At 38.9% G+C, this 12,665-nt stretch overlaps 1 protein-coding gene across 14 annotated transcripts in view; it reads left to right on the top strand.

The window, feature by feature from the left end:
* MAGI2 (membrane associated guanylate kinase, WW and PDZ domain containing 2) overlaps positions 1-12,665 on the top strand; it is a 1,443,575-nt gene that overhangs the window by 1,181,202 nt on the left and 249,708 nt on the right. The window lies entirely within an intron of this gene.

Raw genomic sequence — 12,665 nt, 5'->3', positions numbered from 1 at the left:
GTATGAGGCAAATCTTACACTTTTCAGTTTTCAATCTCCGTATTGATAGTAGTTAAGCACCGCCGCTTTAGTTAATGACAGATCCTGCTATTGGAGCCAGAAAAGCAAGAATTTTCACTAAATTGTTTCTGTGCTCACTTAAACTACAACTGTAGCCTCAATGGGAAGGAACACTCTGGATGGACCAACACACACCACACACACACATGCACAGACACGTATATATCCCATGACTGTCTCCCCACTCAGAGGGATCTGAACACAGGAACATGGGTTAGTCTCCTTAATGCTGGCTCAGGCCTATCAATTTGGTTTCATCAGCTCCCACCTGACTTCTCCCTTCTTTATTTCCTAGCTGCAGCTAAGATGCCCTGAGGGTGATTGAATTTAGGATATCATTCACCTGTTTACTGCAGTTTTAAGCCTGATGTTCAGCCTGGACTCTCTTCCTGACTAATTAAAATTGTGTCTAAAACAGCACAAACAAGAGAAAATTTAAATATGAATACACACACACAGCATACAATATGGTGTGTCACAACTTACCTACAAAGCAAGAGACTTAGACGTGCCAGTTTATCCACTCGGGGTGACTTAAGCCTTCCCCTAGACAAATGTTTTTGGACTATGTCTCATCAAAATTGTTCAGACATAAGCTGTATTTCTGTGTGTTTAACTGAGAGTTCTGATACCACCGTTTGAGTCAACAGGAAATGCAATCCCAGAATTGAAGAAGTGTGACTAATCCAAAGAATCTGATCCCATTCGGTGTTTGTGCTATACCAAGTAAGTAAAGGACTAAAAACCAACTAGTAAAACCAGGTAGTGTGAAAAAACCAACTAGTAAAACCAGGTAATGTGAAACCAGTTCCGATATGTTAAAATCCTTCTCCCACATCCCCTGTCACATACCCCCTGCCCTAATCACTAACCATCACCATCATCTTCATTTTTCTTCAATAAGTTTAATAAATAAGTTTGAATAGATACATTGTATAGTTCCAGAAATAGGAGATCAGACTCCTCTTTTCAGTAAAATTTGAGCTTTGGTCTCTGTATAGCTAGTGCTCTCCAGAGAAACAAAACCAGAGTAGGTATTGGCTCACACAAATCGTGAGGGCTGGCAAATTTAAAATCTGAAGGGCAGGGAAGCAGACTGGAAACTCTTGGACAGGAACTGATGCTTCAGTTTTGAGGCAAAATTTCTTCTTCCTCAGGGAAACCTCAATTTTATTCTTAAGGCCTTTCAACTGATTGGATGAGACCTGGCCAAAGTATCAACAATGATCTCCTTTACTTAAAGTCAGTTAATTGTAGATGTTAACTATATCCACAAAATGTATTTACCAAGCAGCATCGAGATTAGTGTTTCATTGAATAATTGGGACTACAGTCTAGCCAACTTGACACATAAAACTATCCATCACAGTCCTTATGAACAGAAAAATCTTCCACATCTATATTTGAGTAGTAATCTCTTCTTTAACTTGTATTATTTCAGAGAGCTTATAAAAACCATATCAATCCAGATCCACAAAACACAAGGCGGGAGTGCAGGCAATTATTGAAATACTTAAATTATGAGTGAGTTTTTGCTTATCTGTATTAGTAGAGCAGACAACCTCACTTCACTAGAAACTTGATTGTCTTCTACTCCCAAACCTACTCTTGAGGAACAGCAGTGCCATGAAATCAGCAGCTAATTAATGGTACTCTGTATCAGGGCAGAGACACTGAAAAACCTTAGAATGCACGTTTGGTTGTTGTGTGTTTTTTTGTAATTCCCAGTACTCCCCAGGATAAGCATCTCTTACCCTACTTTGCTGAAATAATGATGTGAGTTTCCTTATAAATCAAGATGCTATTGCTCCTACTACCCTTTTGTTTCCCCTCTGGAGTCAGATAAAAAGGTACTTTTCTCAATCTGAAGCCAAACTTCAAGCTAAACTTTCAAATTCACATACTCTGATCTTGGATCACATTCTCCTACCCCAATGTGTTTTCTCTTTCCCAATTCCTCCTCCTCTTTGCTCTTCTGTCTGCCTGCTCTGATTACTTTTCTATGCATTTTCTACCTCTCCCTACCAGACTTCTTAGATGTAGTAGATAGACAGCCACCACATCTATAGTCTCACTACTTGTTCTCTCTCCAATTTCCTATACTATTGTCTCTACTCTCAGTAGCCTACTGAAACTATCCCTGGGGTATACACACTTGGCGAAATCAATGGCTACTTTCCAATCTGATGTTCTATTGTTGCCATGTTGTAAACAGGTAATCAGCCCTTCTTCAGACACCATTCTTCTCTGGCACCCTACACTAATGACTCTTCTCTGAAATCTCACTTTTCCTATCTCCCTCATGGGCTTCTCTTACCTCAGAATCCACTCTCTTGCTAACCCCATTTTCTAAAACTTGCTGCACCTTTGGATAGCTCTGTTTTGGACATCTCATGCCTTCTTGAAATGTTACTAATTTTTTGCATTTGGCAAATGTTTGCAAGCCTTTACTGTGTGTCACTGCTGTACTGGATGCCCCCTAGATAAATGAGAAATAAGGGTGATTATTTTCTACATTATTCCAAAGAGAAGAGGTAAAAAGTTTCTTTCATTTTGTTTTGATACTTTTGTGATCACTGGTTATTTTTAATATTTCACTGAAGTATTAAATGGGAATTACACATTGAATCATAATAAATTATGCTAATTTTCCTTGCTAAATCATAGTTTACTATACTTTAAGATCAAGGACTATATTTTACTCATCTTTGTATCTGCTGGGACTTCATATTTATTAAATGGGTACTAAAACATTAAAATTATTTTTTATGACAAAAATACATCAAACTAATGTAAGTTACACTAGTTGACTCATGCTGATTAGAAACTACAACTGGTAGTTAAATTAGTAAAAATAGAACTAATTTAATAAATAAGATTGAGATTGGAAAATCGTTTTAAATATGGAATGCAGAGAGAAATAAGAAGTCTGGAAGTGAATGCTTAGGACCTAGGTCTCTATATTGATGACTCCAAAATTTGTATCTCTAGCCCCTCCCCTCAATGTTTACAAGTCTCCTCCCCCTTCCACTAGAATTTACCAGGCACATATCATTCTTCTCCTCTACCATGAATTTTCATGCACACCAGTGATATTACTATTCTCATAGATAACCAGGTTAACATTTTAAATATATCTTTAGCTTGTAAGATACTGAAAATAAAGATGATATTGTGTATTTCATATACATATAATATGTAAGGTAACTCATAACTGCAATTATCTTTTACCTATATTCATTCAATTGACTGTTAATCAACTATAGTCAGTAAATTGTTAAAATTAGTGTTCATGCATCTTTCCTGATTTAAAAAAAAATTAGTAAAGAGTCTATAAGAAAATTTTGACCGAACAAAGAAAAATACTTAAGTGAAATAAACACTGAAGTTTATGTTAGTATTCCCTTTGCCTTTGGGGAAAAAAAAATAAAATTCCACCACTTAGCTCTAATCTTTCTCCACTAAGCAAGTAGATGCATTGTCAGATTTAAAATGATAATTGCATGTGTAGTAGGTTAATAAATTTAAGAACCTGCAGTCAAACCCACAGGGAAAATGAAACTAAGACAAAAAATTAAAGACATTTGACAGTAGAAAATATTTGGTATAGTTTCTATTTCCTGTCCTTTCAGAGCTAAGTCTGAATTTTAATTAATATTTTTTCCAATATCTTGACTCAAGCATTTTATGCTGAAGGAATTATTGAAAGATCGACTAGCAGACTTTTGATGTGGCAATAAATATTTATGATCTGCTGACTGTATTTTTATATTATTCATTGACTAAGTCCTTAGATCTCTTGCTTCCCTAGACCAGTAATTAGGGAGATGAAATATGAGTTTATGCTTTCTCTGTCAGTTTCCTGAGTAGAATTCAAAATGGAAAGGGTAACAATCACATGGCCTCAACAGTCATTGATTACTGTTTATGTAGAAAAGTTAGCATGTCTGTGTAACTAAAACTGAAAATACAGTGTACAAAAAAGATATTATGTATATGTTTCAGGTGTTCTAGACCTAAGAAAACTAATTTATTTACAGTCAGCTAAAGGGCTAACTGCTCTCTCCATATTCTAGTCCATTATTTTCATTAAGATTATCCAACCGACTGTCAGTTAACTGGTATATCCAGTCCTATTACTAATAATTCTTCTGCCTTTTAGAATTCATGAAAAACTAAGACTTTTTTCAAAGCTTCAGCATTTCGTAAAATACCTTAAAATCATTTTCATTGTTTTCTTTATTATACATATTAGATGTTTATGACCTCAGAGTTACATCCCCAGTCATCCTCTTTGATAGGCTTGGCATTTTGTTTTTCTTTTCTTCTCATTTGCTTGCTTTAGGACTTGGGCAGGCTGACTAGCCCATTCAAATATAGCTAATTCTGTCACTGACTGATTCTCCCTATGGGCCACAACTTGTGAATAAAAACAAGACTGTTATGTCAAGATAAAGTATCATCTGGGTCTGCTGGCAAGATGGCCAAATAGGAACAGCTCCAATCTGCAGCTCCCAGCGAGATCGAGGCAGAAGGCAGGTGATTTCTGAATTTCCAACTGAAGTACCTGGTTCATCTCACTGGGACTCGTTGGACAGTGGGTGCAGCCCACAGAGGGCGAGCCAAAGCAGGGTGGGGAATCACCTCACCTGGGAAGCACAAGGGGTTGGGGAATTCTCTCCCCTTCCCAAGGGAAGCCATGAGAGACTGTACCAGGAGGAACAATGCACTCCAGTCCAGATACTGTGCTTTTCCCACCATCTTCACAGCCGGCAGACCAGGAGATTCCCTCTGGTGCCTACCCCACCAGGGCCCTGGGTTTCAAGCACAAAACTGGGCAGCCATTTGGCCAGACACCAAACTAGCTGCAGGAGTTTTTTTTTTTCATACCCCAGTGGAACGTGGAACACCAGCAAGACAGAACCATTCACTCCCCTGGAAAGGAAAAGAGGCTGAGGCCAGGGAGCCAAGTGGTCTGGCTCAGCGGGTCCCACCCCCACAGAGCCCAGCAAGCTAAGATCCACTGGCTTGAAATTCTCACTGCCAGCACAGCAGTCTGACCCTGACCTGGGACGCTTGAGCTTGATAGGGGAAGGTGCATCCACCACTGCTAAAGCTTGAGTAGGTGGTTTTCCCCTCACAGTGTACATAAAGCTGCCATGAAGTACGAACTGAGGGGAGCCCACCGCAGCTAAGCAAGGCTTCTGCAGCCAGACTTCCTCTCTAGACTCCTCAACTCTGGGCAGGGCATCTCTAAAAAAAGGGCAGCACCCCAGTCAGGGACTTATAGATAAAACCCCCATCTCCCTGGGACAGAGCACTTGGGGGAAGGGGCGTTTCTGGGAACAGCTTCAGCAGACTTAAACATCCCTGCCTGACAGCTCTGAAGAGAGCAGTGGTTCTCCCAGCACAGCATTTGAGCTCTGTTAAGGGAAAGACTGCCTCCTCAAGTGGGTCCCTGACCCCTGTGTATCCTGACTGGGAGACACCTCCCAGTAGGAGCTGACAGACACCTCATACAGGAGAGCTATGACTGGCATCTGCAGGTGCCCCTCTGGGATGAAGCTTCCAGAGGAAGGAACAGGCAACAAACTTTGCTGTTCTGCAGCATCTGCTGGTGATACCCAGGCAAACAGGGTCTGGAGTGGACCTCCAGCAAACTCCAGGAGACCTGCAGCAGAGGATCCTGACTGTTAGAAGGAAAACTAACAAAGAGAAAGGAATAGTATCAGCATCAACAAAAAGCACATCCACTCAGAAACTCCATCCGAAGGTCCCCAACATCAAGGACCAAAGGTAGATAAATCCACAAAGATGGGGAGAAACCAGTGCAAAAAGGCTGAAAATTCCAAAAACCAGAATGCTTCTTCTCCTCCAAAGGATCACAACTCCTCGCCAGCAAGGGAAGAAAACTGGGTGGAGAATGAGTTTGACGAACTGACAGAAGTACACTTCAGAAGGTAGGTATTAACAAACTCCTCCGAACTAAAGGAGCATGTTCTAACTCAATGCAAGGAAGCTAACAACCTTGAAAAAAGCTTAGATGAATTGCTAACCAAAATAAACAGTTTAGAGAAAATATAAATGACCTGATGGAGCTGAAAAACACAGCACAAGAACTTCTTGAAGTATACATAAGTATCAATAGCCGAATCGATCAAGTGGAAGAAAGGATATTAGAGATTGATATCAACTCAATGAAAAAAAGCGAGAAGAGAAGATTAGGGAAAAAAGAGTGAAAAGAAATGAACAAAGCCTCCAAGAAATATGGAACTATGTGAAAAGACCAAATCTACGTGTGATTGGTATACCTGAAAGTGACGGGGAGAATGGAACCAAGTTGTAAAACACTCTTTAGGATATCATCCAGGAGAACTTCCCCAACGTAGCAAGGGAGCCAACATTCAAATTCAGGAAATACAGAGAACACCACAAAGATAGATACTCCTCGAGAAGAGCAACCACAACCCCAACACACATAATCGTCTGATTCACCAAGGTTGAAATGAAGAAAAAAAGGTTAAGGGCAGCCAGAGAGAAATGTTGCGTTACCCACAAAAGGAAGCCCATCAGACTAACAGCAGATCTCCCTGCAGAAACCCTACAAGCCAGAAGAGAGTAGGGGCCAATATTCAACATTCTGAAAGAATTTTCAACCCAGAATTTCATATCCAGCCCAACTAAGCTTAATAAGTGAAGGAGAAATAAGATCCTTTACAGACAAGCAAATGCTGAGAGATTTTGTCACCACCAGGCCTGCCTTACAAGAGCTCCTGAAGGAAGCACTAAACATGGAAAGGATCAACTGGTAGCAGCCACTGCAAAAAGATGCGAAATTGTAAAGACCATTGACACTATGAAGAAACTGCATCAACAAACGGGCAAAATAACCAGCTAGCATCATAATGACAGGATCAAATTCATACATAACAATATTAACCTTAAATGTAAACAAACTACATGCTCCAGTTAAAAGACATAGACTGGCAAATTGGATAAAGAGTCAAGACCCATCAGTATGCTATATTCAGTAGACCCATCTCACGTGCAAAGACACACATAGACTCAAAATAAAGGGATGGAGGAATATTTACCAAGCAAATGGAAAGCAAAAAAAAGCAGGGGTTGCAATCCTAGTTGCTGATAAAACAGACTTTAAACCAACAAAGATCAAAAGAGACAAAGAAGGGCATTACATAATCATAAAGGGATCAATCCAACAAGAAGAGCTAACTGTCCTAAATATATGTGCACCCAATACAGGAGCACCCAGATTCATAAAGCAAGTTCTTAGAGACCTAGAAAGAGACTTAGACTCTCACACAATAATAACGGGAGACTTTAACACCCCACTGTCAACATTAGACAGACCAATGAGACAGAAAATTAACAAAGATATCCAGGACTTGAACTCAGCTCTGGACCAAGCAGACCTAATAGACATCTACAGAACTCTCCACCTGAAATCAACAGAATATACATTCTTCTCAGCACCACATCGCATTTATTCTAAAATTGACCACATAATTGGAAGTAAAACACTCCTCAGCAAATACAAAAGAACGGAAATCATAAACAGTCTCTCAGACCACAGTGCAATCAAATTAGAACTCAGGATTAAGAAACTCACTCAAAACCACACAACTACACGGAAAATGAACAGCCTGCTCCTGAATGACTACCGGGTAAATAACGAAATGAAGGCAGAATAAAGATGTTCTTTGAAACCAATGAGAACAAAGGACACGATGCACCAGAATCTCTGGGACACATTTAAGCAGTGTGTAAAGGGAAATTTATAACACTAAATGCCCGCAAGAGAAAGCAAGAAAGACCTAAAATCGACACCCTAACATCGCAATTAAAAGAACTAGAGAAGCAAGAACATACAAACTCAAAAGCGAGCAGAAGGCAAAAAATAACTAAAATCAGAGCAGAACTGAAGGAGATAGAGACACAAAAAACCCTTAAAAAATCAGTGCATCTAGGAGCTGGTTTTTAGAAAAGGTCAACCAAATAGACTGCTAGCAAGACTAATAAGAAAAGAGAGAAGAATCAAATAGACTCAATAAAAAATGATAAAGGGGATATCACCACCGATCCCACAGAAATACAAACTACCATCAGAATAGTATAAACACCTCTACACAAATAAACTAGAAAATCTAGAAGAAATGGATAAATTCCTGGACACATACACCATCCTAAGACTAAACCAGGAAGAAGTCAAATCCCTGAATAGACCAATACCAAGTTCTGAAATTGAGGCAATAATTAATAGCCTACCAACCAAAAAAAAGTCCAGGACCAGACAGATTCACAGCCGAATTCTACCAGAGCTACAAAGAGGATCTGGTACCATTCCTTCTGAAACCATCCCAAACAACAGAAAAAGAAGGAATCCTCCCTAATTCATTTTATGAGGACAGCATCATTCTGAAACCAAAACCTGGCAGAGACACAACCAAAAAAGAAAATTTCAGGCCAATATCCCTGATGAACCTCAATTCGAAAATCCTCAATAAAATACTGGCAAACCGAATCCAGCAGCACGTCAAAAAGCTTATCCTCCACGATCAAGTTGGCTTCATCCCTGGGATGCAAGGCTGGTTCAACATACACAAATCAATAAACATAATGCATCACATAAACAGAACCAATGACAAAAACCACATGATTATCTCAATAGATGCAGAAAAGGCCTTTGATAAAATTCAACACCCCTTCATGCTAAAAAACTCTCAATAAACTAGGTATTGATGGAACCTATCTCAAAATAATAAGAGCTATATATGACAAACCCACAGCCAATATCATACTGATATAGGAAAAACTGTAAGCATTCCCCCCTTTGAAAACTGGCACAAGACAGGGATGCCCTCTCTCACCACTCCTATTCAACATAGTGTTGGAAGTTCTGGCCAGGGCAATCAGGCAAGAGAAAGAAAAAAAAGGTATTCAATTAGGAAAAGAGGAAGTCAAATTATCCCTGTTTGCAATTGTGTGCAATACTTCCAATTATGTGGTCAATTTTAGAATAAATGAGACGTGTTGCTGAGAAGAATGGGCATTCTGTTGATTTCAGGCAGAGAGTTCTGTAGATGTCTATTAGGTCTGCTTGGTCCAGAGCTGAGTTCAAGTCCTGGATATCTTTGTTAATTTTCTGTCTCATTGGTCTGTCTAATGTTGACAGTGGGGTGTTAATGTCTCCCATTATTTAGAAAACCCCATCATCTCAGCCCCAAATCTCCTTAAGCTGATAGGCAACTTCAGCAAAGTCTCAGGATACAAAATCAATGTGCAAAAATCACAAGCATTCCTATACACCAATAACAGACAAACAGAGAGCCAAGTCATGAGTGAAATCCCATTCACAATTGCTACAAAGATAATAAAATACCTAGGAATACAACTTACAAGGGATGTGAAGGACCTCTTCAAGGAGACCTACAAACCACTGCTCAAGGAAATCAGAGAGGACACAAATGGAAAAATATTCCATGCTCATGGATAGGAAGAATCAATATCATGAAAATGGCCATACTGCCCAAGATAATTTATAGACTCAATGCTGTCCCCATCAAGCTACCATTGACTTTCTTCACAGAATTGGAAAAAACTACTTCAAATTTCATACAGAACCAAAAAAGAGCCCTCACAGCCAAGACAATCCTAAGCAAAAAGAACAAAGCTGGAGACATCATGCTATTGGACTTCAAACTATACTACAAGGCTACGGTAACACAAACAGCATGGTACTGGTACCAAAACAGATACATAGACCAATGGAACCGAACAGAGGCCCCAGAAATACCACCACATATCTACCAGCATTTGATCTTTGACAAACCTGACAAAAACAAGCAATGGGGAAAGGATTCCCTATTTAATAAATGGTGTTGGGAAAACTGGCTAGCCATATGCAGAAAGCTGAAACTGGACCCCTTCCTTACACCTTATACAAAAATTAATTCAAGATGGATTAAAGACTTAAATGTTAGACCTAAAACCATAAAAACCCTAGAAGAAAACCTAGGCAATACCATTCAGGACATAGGCATGGGCAAAGACTTTATGACTAAAACACCAAAAGCAATGGCAACAAAAGCCAAAATTGACAAATGGGATCTAATTAAAGACCTTCTGCACAGCAAAAGGAACTATCATCAGGGTGAACAGGCAACCTAAAGAATGGGAGAAAATTTTTGCAATCTATCCATCTGACAAAGGGCTAATATCCAGACTTAAACAAATGTGTAAGAAAAATCAAACAACCCCATCAAAAAGTGGGCGAAGGATATGAATAGCCACTTCTCAAAAGAAGACATTTATGCAGCCAACAAACATGGAAAAAAAAGCTCATCATCACTGGTCATTACAGAAATGCAAATCAAAAACCACCATGAGATACTATCTCATGCCAGTTAGAATGGCAATCAATCATTAAAAAGTCAGTAAACAACAGATGCTGGAGAGGATGTGGAGAACAGGAATGCTTTTACACTGTTAGTGGGAGTTTAATTAGTTCAACCATTGTGGAAGACAGTGTGGCAATCCCTCAAGGATCTAGAACTAGAAATACCATTTGACTCAACAATCCCATTACTGGTTATATATCCAAAGGATCATATATCATTCTACTATAAGGACTCATGCACAAATATGTTTATTGTGGCACTGTTCACAATAGCAAAGACTTGGAACCGACCCAAATGCCCATCAATGATAGACTGGATAAAGAAAATGTGGCATATATACACCATAGAATACTATGCAGCCATTATAAAAGAGTGAGTTCATGTCCTTTGCAGGGACGTGGATGAACTAGAAAACATCATTCTCAGCAAATTAATACAAGAACAGAAAACGAAACACCACATGTTCTCACTCATAAGTGTGAGGTGAACAATGAGAGCACATGGACATAGGGAGGGGAACATCACACACCGGGGCTTGTCGGTGGGTGGGGGGCTGGTTGAGGGATAGCATTAGGAGAAATACCTAATGTAGATGACGGGTTGAAGGGTACAGCAAACCACCATGGCACGTGTATACCTATGTAACAAACCTGCACATGTACCCCAGAACTTAAAGTATAATAAAAAAAATCTATGTTTACATTATGTAATACTTTTCAGTTCAAGCAGTCAAATGTGAAATTAGATACACAAAATTCGAAGTGATTAATTTTAGCCTGTCTTAAGAAATGCCAAATAGATGAAATGAATCTTGAAATTTTATAAGCTTATATAAACAAACATCCACATAGTTGGAAGACAAGTCTGAATGTAACCCCAAACCCACTAGGGATATGGCAGCTCAGTCATTTATAATTGTTGGACTTGACTCCTCTAAGCCACAATTGCCTCTTCTATGTAATGGGGACACTATATTCTTCATCACGCTACTTCAAGGATTAAAATAAAATGAAGTCTCTGGAATGCTTGACTGACTTCTTGGCATACGGTTATTGTTCTTAGCACATAGTAGTAGCTATAGTTATTATTAGCCATTTCTCCCTGATCTCCAACAATATATTTATTCAGTAGAAAGGATTTAATTAGCTGTTTTGCATTACCTATACCAAAAATATCAAATTTAAAATATCCAAAATTTTGCTTTTCAATTAATATGCCACCACATGGTTAAGATTTTTGCATTGTACAATGATTTGAAGGAACTTGATATAAAATAAAGTGCTAGTGCTATAATTATAAAACTCATACTAGATTTAGTTTAAAAAGCAAGAAATTTTCATTGTTTCTGACTCTGTTGTTAACCTTATTTTGCTGGAATGGAAAGTATAACACAGAAGTGAACAAATTAACATACAAACATGGGGACCTATCTACATGTATATTTACGTAGATACATGTTCAATAGTCGTACAGAGGGAGGGGGCAACTTCAAATCTTTGGTGATGATTCTCTGCTAACTTATCCCAGTCAGCTTCAGTATCATATAATAATTGTAACATTGGAAACAGCAGGGGATTAGATTGTTTTCCTCCGTGCCATTTGTCTGTTGTGTCTGAGAATAAAATAATCTTCCATTGTCTGCAGTGAAATTGCTTTATATTTCCCTGAAACCCCTAGGCTAGGTTATTCATCCCCTTAAGAATCTGTGTGCAGTGTCTAACACGGAGAGGGTAGTGGTGGGTATATGCCCTATGGAGAAAGCAGTAGATGTCTGATAAAATAAGGTACCATATTGCTTTCCCTTTCTCTTCACATAAATCAGAGAGATAATAACTATCTTTCTCTGGATTCCAAAATTTCAGTGAAGCCAAGACAAATTTTGTTCTTCCTTTTTGCCATGTGTTTGAGGGAGTTTTAATTGGCAATCCTTGGTGTATATGGCCCAATGAACAGGCTGACTCCTTGATACTTGTATAAAGTATTGCTCTTTCTGAAACTGAAATTGGAAATAAAAGGGTCCAAGTTTGACCAATCAAAGTCTGTCAATGAAGATTCACATCTGCCAAGTCTATTTCCCTTTTAACAAGTTAGAAGGGCTCTCTCGTCAAACCCCGGACCCATGTGCATGCAATATACAGTCACATTTTTAGCATGGCACATTTGTTCTTTCTGCCAGCCATTTTATGA

The sequence above is a fragment of the Pan paniscus genome, chromosome 6 (genome assembly GCF_029289425.2).
Source record: "Pan paniscus chromosome 6, NHGRI_mPanPan1-v2.0_pri, whole genome shotgun sequence".
Taxonomy (NCBI): domain Eukaryota; kingdom Metazoa; phylum Chordata; class Mammalia; order Primates; family Hominidae; genus Pan; species Pan paniscus.
This window is presented reverse-complemented; position numbering and strand designations above follow the sequence as displayed.